The 11,386-nt window shown below is 40.4% G+C and overlaps 1 long non-coding RNA gene across 3 annotated transcripts in view; it reads left to right on the forward strand.

Annotated features, from left to right (window-relative positions):
* The window catches only part of LOC111771169 (uncharacterized), a 49,891-nt gene extending 44,231 nt beyond the window's left edge, over nucleotides 1–5,660 (forward strand). For all 3 annotated transcript variants that reach the window (XR_011436399.1, XR_011436400.1, XR_002804846.2), the window contains 3 exons: nucleotides 1,108–1,163; nucleotides 2,340–2,503; nucleotides 4,333–5,660. This is a non-coding gene — a long non-coding RNA (uncharacterized lncRNA). The remainder of the gene's footprint in view (nucleotides 1–1,107; nucleotides 1,164–2,339; nucleotides 2,504–4,332) is intronic.
* Nucleotides 5,661–11,386: the final 5,726 nt, after the last annotated feature.

An 11,386-nucleotide genomic window follows, 5' to 3' on the forward strand; every position in this document is an offset into this window, starting at 1 on the left:
AAAACAAACTAAACTGATAATGACAGAGCGAAACTAATTTATTTAGAAAAGCCCTGGCAAGGATAGCATTACACCCGGCTCCACGTGAGGCTAATTCACTGCTGACAAAGCCGCCTTCCTTCACATAGTGGAATTCCAGCTGTTGGCACGTGGGCATGTACAGGAGTTTTGCCGGTTGCCAGGGGTTTCAGGGCAGCCAGGTTTCCTAGTGGAACACGGAAGTAGACTTTTTTTGTAAACCCTACATGCCAACTTTAGTTTCCAAATGCCAAGTTTTAGTGACCTTGATTTAGAATGTTATTAGTAAATAGCCTGTAGTTGGACATAAAAAGGGAAGGTAATGAAGTTAGTTGTCATTTGCCCATAAGTGGAAAGAGGACTTGTGTTGTTAGGCTGCCCGAGTCCCAGCAGGGCAGCCTCATGCTCCACTGTGGGCTGTGGAGCTAAACGTGTCTGTGTTTGCTCAATGGTGTGACCTGTTTTGAGTGATGCTGAAAATTGTCGTGTATTTTTCATAGCCAACCTGTAGATTTGGGCCTGCTGCTTTTGGACACGTTGTCTGTCTTGGTCCATTTGGGTTGCGATAACAAAGTACTATAGTCTGGATGCCTTATAAGCAACAAACATTTATTTCTCACAGTTCTGGAGGCTAGAAGTCCAAGATCAGGGTGCCAGCATGGTCAGCGGTGCCAGACCTCTTCCAGGTTGCAGGTCCTCACAGGTGGAAGGGGCAAAGGCCTCTTTTATGAAGGTGTTAATCTCATCACATGACCTAATCACCTCCCAAAGGCCCTACCTCCTAACACCATGACACTGGGCATTAGGATTTCAACATATAAATTCTGGGGGGACACAGACATTCAGACCATTGCATAATCCTTCTCTAGGAGCAGGTTAATGAAACCAAGGTGGGGACAGGCCTACAGCTTCCCAGGGATCCACATCTGCATGCAAATGTGTTTTCCAAGCCCCTCCTGTGTGCTCGTGTGAATTCTTTAACACTTCTCTGGTCTGTGAGTTCACTGATCAGGCACTTGGATGTTGCAAATTGCTATGAAAGCTTCTGAATGCTTATTCTCAGTTTACGCCCTCCTCTCTTTGTAACAGCTCTCAGACTAGTCCTGGGCCATCAACCACATTTGGAAGAACTCTAGTCTAATGAGGTAACAGACAAACAGGGTTGGGGAGATGGATGGCTGAAGTCAGAGTCAAGGTCTGAATTTGTTTTGAGAGAGTATTTTTGGGTTATGACAGTCTGTGGTGTGGCTGTGGGAGTGGCAAGGAAATGAAGGCCACAGGAGATGGGGAAGTCAAACAGGGCTTTGAAAGGTCACCCATGAGGATATGTTCCTTTCTTCCCACCATTCAGAATACACTGTGTCTACACAGACACAGGCAGATAAAGACTCTGCCCTTGGCATGTCCAACACAGGCCTTCCTGACTCATGTACCATCTGTGTGTTGTCTGTAACAAGACTTTTAAACTATCTCAGAATGGAATTCTGTCTTTCCTACAGAGTGATTCCAAGCTTTCTTGGGGTGGTGATGGGAAGGACAGACCTCTAAAATGATGGGTTAGGGTGGCGGTGCTGGCCTTCTTTGCCAGGTACGACCAGTGTGTGTCCCACTTGACCCCAAGGTGCTCAGAGGACCCTAGACAACAGGAGACCTGCTGTATTTGCTTATTTGGGGCTTGGACTGCTTTTTTCCATGTTGGACCGTCCCCCATGCCCCATCTTCCATCTGGCCTCTATCATGCTTTTCTGTGAATGGAGGTGGGGGAGGGAGAGGGGGAGGAAGTAGGGGGAGTAGGGAGCAGCAGCCCATGCTGGGTAGTGGGCAGGAGGCCGACCCGGGAGCTTACTCTTAGGGATGAGGGCTGGCTGGCCAAGGCCCCACTTAGTTTGTACTTTAGATGTTAGTGGTCCTGGGAAAAATAGCCCTCTCCCTCATCCTAGGTTTAAATCAAGGGATTGCCTGACCTTTCACTCTGACCCTGTAGAGAAGTCAGGGATGGGGCTGGTGGTGCCTGGCTGGGCTTCCTCACTCCCAGGGCAATGGGGCAATGGCTGGTACCACCTTCAGCCACAGCCCACAGGTTCCTGTGAATCTTGTTCTCTTGAGCTGGAGGGGGAAGTTTTTTTTTTTAATTAAATAGATTTTATATTTTACAATAATTGTAGATGTGCTGAAAAATTGAGAAGATAGTATAGAGAGTTCCCATGTACCCCACCCTGCTTCCTCTATTATTAACTTCTTTTTTTTTTTTTTAAAGATCGGCACCTGGGCTAACAACTGTTGCCAATCTTTTTTTTTCTTTTTTTTTCTGCTTTATCTAGCTGTGGGATGTGGGACGCCGCCTCTACATGGCCTGACGAGTGGTGCCATGTCCGCGCCCAGGATCGGAACCCTGGGCCGCCGCAGCGGAGCGCGTGAACTTAACCACTTGGCCATGGGGCCGGCCCCTATTATTAACTTCTTATGTTAGTATGATAGATTTGCGGTAAGTGATGAACTGGTATTGATACATTGATACATTATTAACTAAAGTCCATGGTTTATTTAGATTTCCTCAGTTTTTCCCTATGTCTTTCTTCTGTCCCAACATCCCATCCTCAACACCACATTACGTTTAGTTGGCGTGTCTCCTTAGGCTCTTCTTGGCATGACAGTTTCTCAGACTTTCCTCATTTTTGATGACCTTGACAGTTTTGAGGAGTACTGGTCAAGTATTTTGTAGCATGCCCCTCTATTGGAATTTGATGTTTTTTTCATGATTAGGTTGAGGCTGTGGGTTTTGGGGAGGAAGACCACAGAGTTAAGTGCCGTTTCCTCACCTCATATCGAGGGGAGATACTAGCAACATGTTTATCACTCTTGATATTCATCTTCATCTCCCAGCTGAGGGAGTGTCTGCCAGGTTTCTCCCCTGTAAAGTTGCAATTTTTCTCCTTCCTTTCCATAACGTCCTCTTTGAAGTCAATATACGCAGCCTGCACTTAAGCAGTGGGGATTTATGCTCCCCCTTCTTGAAAATTTATCTACATAAATTATTCAGAATTCTTCTGAAAGGGAGATTTGTCTCTCTTCTGCTCCACTTATGTATCTAGTCTATCATTTATTTATATCACTGTGGACTTGTGGACGTTTATTTCACACTTTGGGTTACGTTCCAATGCTGCTTTATTTTGTTGCTCACGTGGCTCTAGCTTTGGCCGTTAGGAGCTCTTTCAGTTGGCTCCTGTGTTTCTTTGACAGACTCCTGCCACTGTGGGGTTTTTTGTTTGTTTGTTTGTTCGTTAGCACTTCCTTACTTCCTGGCACCAACAAGATGCTCCAGGCTCATCTTGTTTATTTCCTGTTCCAGTCCCAGAATCTGCCATCTCTTGGAGGAGCCCTGATTTCTTTTATTTGAGAATGACATTAGAAATAAAATCCTGGTGCCAGGTGTGCTCGTTGCTACTGGGGTGTCATTCCTTCCAGGCCTTCTCAGCTGGCAGAGCAAGGAAATGTATGTGCACCTCCTAGCTTGTGTAGATACACATATCTATAAATATTTCCATATTTAATAATTTGTGTTTATATTAAGCTAAACATGCATTCATAAGGATGTCTCCAACTCTAATCCATTACCACATGGGTCAGGGGCCGTGCTTTTTATCTGAGAACCACCCCTTTCTCCCACCAGACACACATAACATTCATTCCTATTGTTTGATTTTTTTTCCTTTTTCTCCCCAAAGCCCCCCAGTACATAGTTGTATATTCTTCGTTGTGGGTCCTTCTAGTCGTGGCATGTGGGATGCTGCCTCAGTGTGGTCTGATGAGCAGTGCCATGTCCGTGCCCAGGATTCGAACCAACGAAACACTGGGCCGCCTGCAGCAGAGCGCACGAACTTAACCACTCGGCCACGGGGCCAGCCCCTATTGTTTGATTTTTTAAAAGCATATTTTCAGAAATGAATCACATCCAATAGTGAGAGCTTATCCATAATTAGGACTAAGTGTACTTTATGAAAATGATAAAAGGTTAACACATGATTATCAGCAAATTCATCTCAAATATTAGATTTCGCAAAAGACTACTTGGAAAAAAAAAAGTTTTCTCCTGGTGTGAATAGCCAGGAAAACTCTGAAATAGAAGCTCAATGAAGGGTGTATCAGAAAGTAAAATGTGGCAGATGATATTTTCCCAAATTGGCCACAAGATTATCTTCCATTCCACGTGTTTTCCTTACAAAGTGATCTTGACATTTGTCTCCCTGAGAGGTGGGATCATGTATCCTCTTCTTAGATTTGGATGAGATTGACTCGCTTGTATTCAAACCACAGCAGAGAACACGATACTGCACCGGAAGAGTGAGGCAGCTTCTAGTTTGTTCTTGGAAGCACTTGCACAGTGACTCTGAGCTGCCATGTAGACAGTGTGACTTCTCTGAAGCCGCCATCCTGTGAGGAAGCTCAAACTAGCCCATGCAGAGAGCCCACACCTTGAGAAAGAGATGCCCGGCCAGCCCCTGCTTGCTCCAGCTCCTCCCCTCTGACACTGTTCCAGTTCTGGTTACTATCTGACAACAAAGAATGAGCTGGAACCACCCAGCCAAGACTTCCCGGAGTTCCTGATTTATAGAGTCTGTGGAAGATGATAAAACAATTGTTGTTTTAAGTGATTAAGTTTTGGGGTGATTTATTTCATAGCAATATTTGTCAGAACATCAAAACATACTATATATAAAGTTTCAATAATTAAAACAATATAGTACCAGCACACAAATAGACCAATAGAAGAGAAAATCCAAAAATGGACCCAAATACATAAAGAATTTAGCATACATAAAAAGTGGCATCTCAAGTCAGTTGGTCTTTTTAATAAATGGTGTTGCAACAACTGGGTACCTATCTCCAAAAAATAAAGTTGGATCTATACTTTACATCATATATCAAAATAAACTCCAAATGGACCAAAGATTTAAACATAAAAAATCAAACCTATGAAAGAACTAGAAGAACACGTGGATGAATTCCCTCATAACTGTGGATTGGGTAAGGTTTCTAACTAAGCCTCAAAATCCATAGACTTTAAACGAAAAGATTAATCAAATTTACTACATATAAAAATCCTTACCTAACATATGATCTATCTTGGAAAATGTTCCATGTGCACTTGAGAAGAATGTGTATTCTGTTGCTTTTGGATGGAATGTTCTATAAATATCCGTTAAGTCCATCTGGTCTGATGTGTCATTTGAGGCCAATATTTCCTTGCTGGTTTTCTGTCTGGGTGATCTATCCATTGATGTAAGTAGAGTATTCAAGTCCCCTGCTATTATTGTATTGTTGTCTATTTCTCCCTTTAGGTCTGTTAATAATTGCTTTATATATTTGGGTGCTCCTATGTTGGGTGAATAATATTTACAAATGTTTCATTCTCTTTTGGATTGACCCCTTTATTGTCATGTAACACCCTTCTTTGTCTCTTATCACAGTCTTTCTTTTAAAGTTAATTTGTCTGATATAAATATAGCTACTCCAGTTCTGTTTTGGTTTCGATTTGCATGGAATATCTTTTTCCATCCTTTCACTTTCAGTCTGTGTGTGTCCTTACATCTAAGTGAGTCTCTTGTAGGCAAGTCTTAATAAATTTAATAGGATTGAAATCACATCAGGCATCTTTTCTGACCACAATGCTATAAAACTAAAAATTAATTACGTGAATAAAACTGGAAAATTCACAAATATGTGGAGACTGAAGAATATGCCACTGAATAACCAATGGGTCAAAGAAGAAATCAAACGAGAAATAAAAAATCTTGAGACAAATAAAAATGGAAATGTAACATACCAAAATTTATAAATGAGATGCAGCAAAGGCAGTTCCAAGAGGAAAGTACATAACAATAAATGCCTACCTCAAGAAACAAGAAAAGTCTCAAATAAGCAACCTAACTTTATACTTTAGGAACTATAAAAAGAACAAATGAAGCCCGAAGTTAGTAGGAGGAGGGAAATAACGAAGAGTAGAGCAGAAATAAAGGAAACAGACACTAAAAAGACAATATAAAAGATCAATGAAACTAAGAGTCGATTCTTTGAAATCAAAATTGACAAACCTTTAGCTAGATTCATTCAGAAAACGGGAGAAAGAGAACTCAAATAAATAGAGTCAGAAATGAAAGAAGAGACATTACAGCTGATAACACAGAAATACAAAATATCATAAGAGACTACTGTGAACAATTATCTGCCAACAAATTGGACAACTTAGAAGAAATGGATAAACTCCTAGAAACATACAACCTACCAAGACTGAATCATGATGAAACAGAAAATCTGAACAGACAGATTACTAGTAAGGAGATTGAATCAGTAATCAAAAACCTCCCAACAAACAAAAGTCCAGGACCAGATGGCTTCCCTGGTGAATTCAAAGAAGATTTAATACGTATCCTCAAACTTCCAAAAAATAGAAGAAGGGGAAACTCTTCCAAACTCATTTTATGATGCCAGCATTACCCTGATATCAAACCCAGACAAGGATGCCACAAGAAAAGAAAATTACAGGCCAATATCCCTGATGAGCATAGATGCAAAAATCCTCAAAAAAAATATTAGCAAACCAAATCCAACAATACATCAAAAGGACCACAATCAAGTGGGATTTATTCCAGGGATGCAAGGATGGTTCAACATCTGCAAATCAGTCAATGTGATACACCACATTAACAAAATGAAGGATAAAAATCATATGATCATCTCAGTAGATACAGAAAATGCATTTGACAAAATTCAACATTCATTTTTGACAAAAACTCTCAAGGAAGTGGGTATAGAGGGGACATACCTCAACATAATAAAAGCCATATATGACAAGCCCATAGCTAACATCATACTCAATGGTGAAAAACTGAAGCTTTTCCTCTAAGATCAAGAACAAGACAATGATCCCCACTCTTGCCACTCTTTTTTTTTTTCCTTTTTCTCCCAAAGCCCACCCCAGTACATAGTTGTGTATTTTTAGTTGTGGGTCCTTTTAGTTGTCGCATGTGGGATGCTGCCTCAGCATGGCCTGATGAGTGGTGCCATGTCGGCGCCCAGGATCCAAACTGGTGAAACCCTGGGCCACCGAAGTGGAGCGCACGAACTTAACCACTCAGCCATGGGGCTGGCCCCTCTTGCCACTGTTATTCAACATAGTATTGGAAGTCCTAGCTAGAGCAGTTAAGCAAGAAAAAGAAAGAAAAGGCATCCAAATTGGAAAGGAAGAAGTAAAACTGTCGCTATTTTTAGATGACATGATATTTTATATAGAAAACCCTAAAGAATCCATCAAAAAACTGTTAGAACTAATAAACAAATTCAGTAACATTGCAGGATACAAAATCAGTACTCAAAAATCACTTGTGTTTCTATACACTAATAACAAAATATCAGAAAGAGAAATTTTTAAAAATCCCATTTACGACTGCATCAAAAATAATAGAATACTTAGCAACAAATTTAACCAAGGAGGTGAAAGACCTGTATATGTGAAACTATAAGACATTAATGAAAAAAATTGAAGAAGACACAAATAAATGGACATACATTCCATGTTAATGGATTGGAAGAATTAATCTTGTTAAAATGTCCATACTACCCAAAACAGTATACAGATTCAATGCAATCTCTATCAAAATTCCAATGGCATTTTTCACAGAAATAGAACAAACAATCCTAAAGCTTATATGGAACCACAAAAGACCCCAAATAGCCAAAGCAATCTTGAGACAGAAGAACAAAGCTGGAGGCATCATGCTCCCTGATTTCAAACTATATTACAAAGCTATAGTAATTAAAACAATATAGTATTGGCATAAAAACAGACACAAAGATCAATGAAACAGAATAGAAACTCTGGAAATAAACCCACACATATATGGTCAATTAATTTACAACAAAGAAGCCAAGAACATACAACAAATGTTGTTGGGAAAACTGGACAGCCACATGTAAAAGAATGAAACTTGACCACAACCTTACACCATACACAAAAATTAACTCAAAATGGATTAAAGACTTGAATGTAAGACCTGAAACCTTAAAACTCCTAGAAGAAAACATAGGCAGTAACCTCCTTGACATCGGTCTTGGCGATGATTTTTTGAATCTGACACCAAAAGTAAAAGCAACAAAAGCAAAAATAAACAAGTGGGACTACATCAAACTAAAAGGCTCTGCACAGCAAAGGAAACCATCAACAAAATGAAAAGGCAACCTATTGAATGGGAGAAAATATTTGCAAGTTATGTATCTGATAAGGGGCTAATATCCAACATATATAAAGAACTCATACAACTCAAGAGCAAAAACACCCAAACAATCCAATTCAAAATGGGCAGAAGATCTGAATAGATATTTTTCCAAAGAATACATACAGGTATCTGAAAACGTACTTGAAAAGATGCTCAACATCGTTAATTGTCAGGGAAATGCAAATCAACACCACAACGAGATAACATCTCACACCTGTTTGAGTGGGTGTTCTCACAAAGACAAGAAGTAACAAGGCTTGGCGAGGATGTGGAGAAAAGTGAACCCTCTCGCATTGTTGGTGGGAATGTAAATTGGTGCAGCCACTATGGAAAATAGTATTGAGGTTCCTAAAAAAATTAAAGTAGAAGTACCATATGATCCAGCATATATCCACTTCTGGGTATTTATCTGAAGAAAATAAAAACTAACTCAAAAAGACATTTGCATCCCCATGTTCATTGCAGCATTTACAATATGAAAACCTTTATGGAACCTAAGCATCCATTGATGGATGAATGGATAAAGAAGATGTTGTATATATACACAATGGAATATTATTCAGCCATAAAAAGAATGAAATCTTGCCATTTGCAACAATACAGATGGACCTCGAGGGCATTATGTTAAGTGAAATAGGTCAGACAAAGACAAATACAATATGCTCTCTCTTATATGGGGAATCTTAAAAAAAAAAAAAAACCCCAAAACAAGCTTATAGATACAGAGAACAGATTGGTGGTTGCCAGAGGTGGGGCGTTGGGGTGGGAGAAATGCGTGAACTGTCTTTTAGGGTTTTTTTAGTTCAAATAAATTGAAAAAAATTTGGAAAAAAAAGCCCTGAAAGTCAAAAATAGGAGACAAATGTCAAAAATATTTGAAACTCATATTACAGATTAAAAATTGATGAAATCACACAAAACTCATTAGATAAATGGACAAAGATTATGAAAAAAACGCATTAGGGGCTGGCCCGGTGGCGGAGAGGTTAGGTTCACACGTTCCGCATCTCAGCGGCCTGGGGTTCACTGGTTCGGATCCCGGGTGAGGACATGGCACGGCTTGGCACGCAATGCTGTGGTAGGCGTCCCACACATAAAGTAGAGAAAGATGGGCACGGATGTTAGCTCAGGGTCAGGCTTCCTCAGCAAAAACAGGAGGACTGGCAGTAGTTAGCTCAGGGCTAATCTTCCTCAAAAAAAAAAAAGAAAAAGAAAAAAACGCATTAACACAATTTTGTGATTATGTAAAGTTTATAGAAAAGGAAATATAAATGGCCCTTTAACATGAAAATATGCTCAACCTCACTTGTAGTAAGAGTCATATAAAATAAGATTCTTTCTAACTACCATTTTCACCAATCAATTTGGCAAGAATCCACAAGTTTTGCAATATAATCTTGATGAGGCAGTGGGAAACAGGCAAGCTCTCCTATTAAGCATGTTGGTATAACTCCCATGGAGGGCAGTTTGGGAATATCTGTCAAAATCACCAATATATTTCCTCTTTGACTCACAATTGCATTTTTGGGAATTTGTCCTACAAATATACCTGCACAGTACAAACTGTACGTGGCTATTCATTATAGCACTATACGTGATGGCAGAAGACGGGAAACAGCCCGTGTCAATCAACACGGGACTGGTTAAATAAATTTTGATGTAGCTATATGGTGGAATATTATGCAGCTGTAAAAATGGTTGAAGAAACTCTCTAAGTCTGATAACTGATTTTGAAAAGGTCTCCAAGACACACTAATTAGTAAGTGTAAAAAACATGATGCAAAACAGTATGTATAGTATGTTGGCTTTTGCCTAAGAAAGGAGAAAATAAGAATATGTAGTCATACTGCTTGTATTTGCATAAGAAACTGGGAAGATGCACCAGAAATTAATAAAAGTAATTAGTTGGGGTGAGAGAAATAAGGTGCATAGGAGCAGAAGAGAACTTTCATGGTGTATCTTTTGTATTTTTCTGATCTCTGACCCATATTCTCTATTTGAGAATAAAGTAATTTGGAATAAAGGTAATCCAGCTCTTCATATTTATTTCCTTCATTTGGAAAAAAGACAAGAAGCAGTCTCCTGTACCTGAGAGAACTCAGGAGCAGTATTAAGTACTACTGTGGAGAGTGCCCTGCTGGAAACCAGTCAAAGCATTGTTTTCTTGATTTTCCTCTTATTTTAGGAAAGTAAGGGCCCATTCCCTATGGTCACCCCAATGGACTGGGGCCACCGTTGTCCAAGTGGTCCTCATGTTAGGGAGGGACAGAAAAGCCCGACTCTCCAGGGTCCACCAGCCTCCCTTAACAGGTGGCTCAGACAACAATCTGATTTATATCCTTTCTGTGGTCTTCCATGGTCTTCTGCTGGGCTTCTTACACTGCCTTAAGAGTTTTAGATCACATGTAAATATTCGTGGAAACGTTTGACAGGCTCTTTTGAAAAGACCATGAATTCGATTCAATTTCTGTTTTTTTAAGATTTTATTTTTCCTTTTTCTCCCCAAAGCCCCCCAGTACATAGCTGCGTATTTTTAGCTGTAGGTCTTCTGGTTGTGGCATGTGGGACGCCGCCTCAGCATGGCTTGATGAGCAGTGCCATGTCCGTGCCCAGGATTTGAACCAGTGAAACCCTGGGCCGCAGAAGTGGAGCACGTGAACTTAACCACTCGGCCACGGGGCCGGCCCTCGATTTAATTTCTTCTGTAGACAAGCTCCACAGTCTTCTTGCAGAAATAGTGGTGGAATTGAGACCCATTTGGGTGACATCATTATGCAAATCGTGCATAAAAAAACTGCTGGTGAAATTTAGGACTGGTTGACAGAAGGGGAAAAAAATTAATCTCTCCAAGTTGCCCCTCATAATTGACATCCAGGCCATTGAATGAGCGTCAGATTGGTCCTCTTCTCAGTGACAGAGACTTCTCCCCAGGAAACGTGCCTGGCGAGCGTGGGTTCCCTGGGCGTCCCTGCAATTATTCTTTGAAATAAACAGAGGGAGAATTCCATCTTTGCTTCTTGGGTTTAGGTCAGGCTGTCGTATATAAACTGTGTAAAGTCAGTATGTGGAGTTGAATGCCACTTTGTTTTCCTCAG

The sequence above is a fragment of the Equus caballus genome, chromosome 2 (assembly GCF_041296265.1).
Source record: "Equus caballus isolate H_3958 breed thoroughbred chromosome 2, TB-T2T, whole genome shotgun sequence".
Classification (NCBI taxonomy): Eukaryota; Metazoa; Chordata; class Mammalia; order Perissodactyla; family Equidae; genus Equus; species Equus caballus.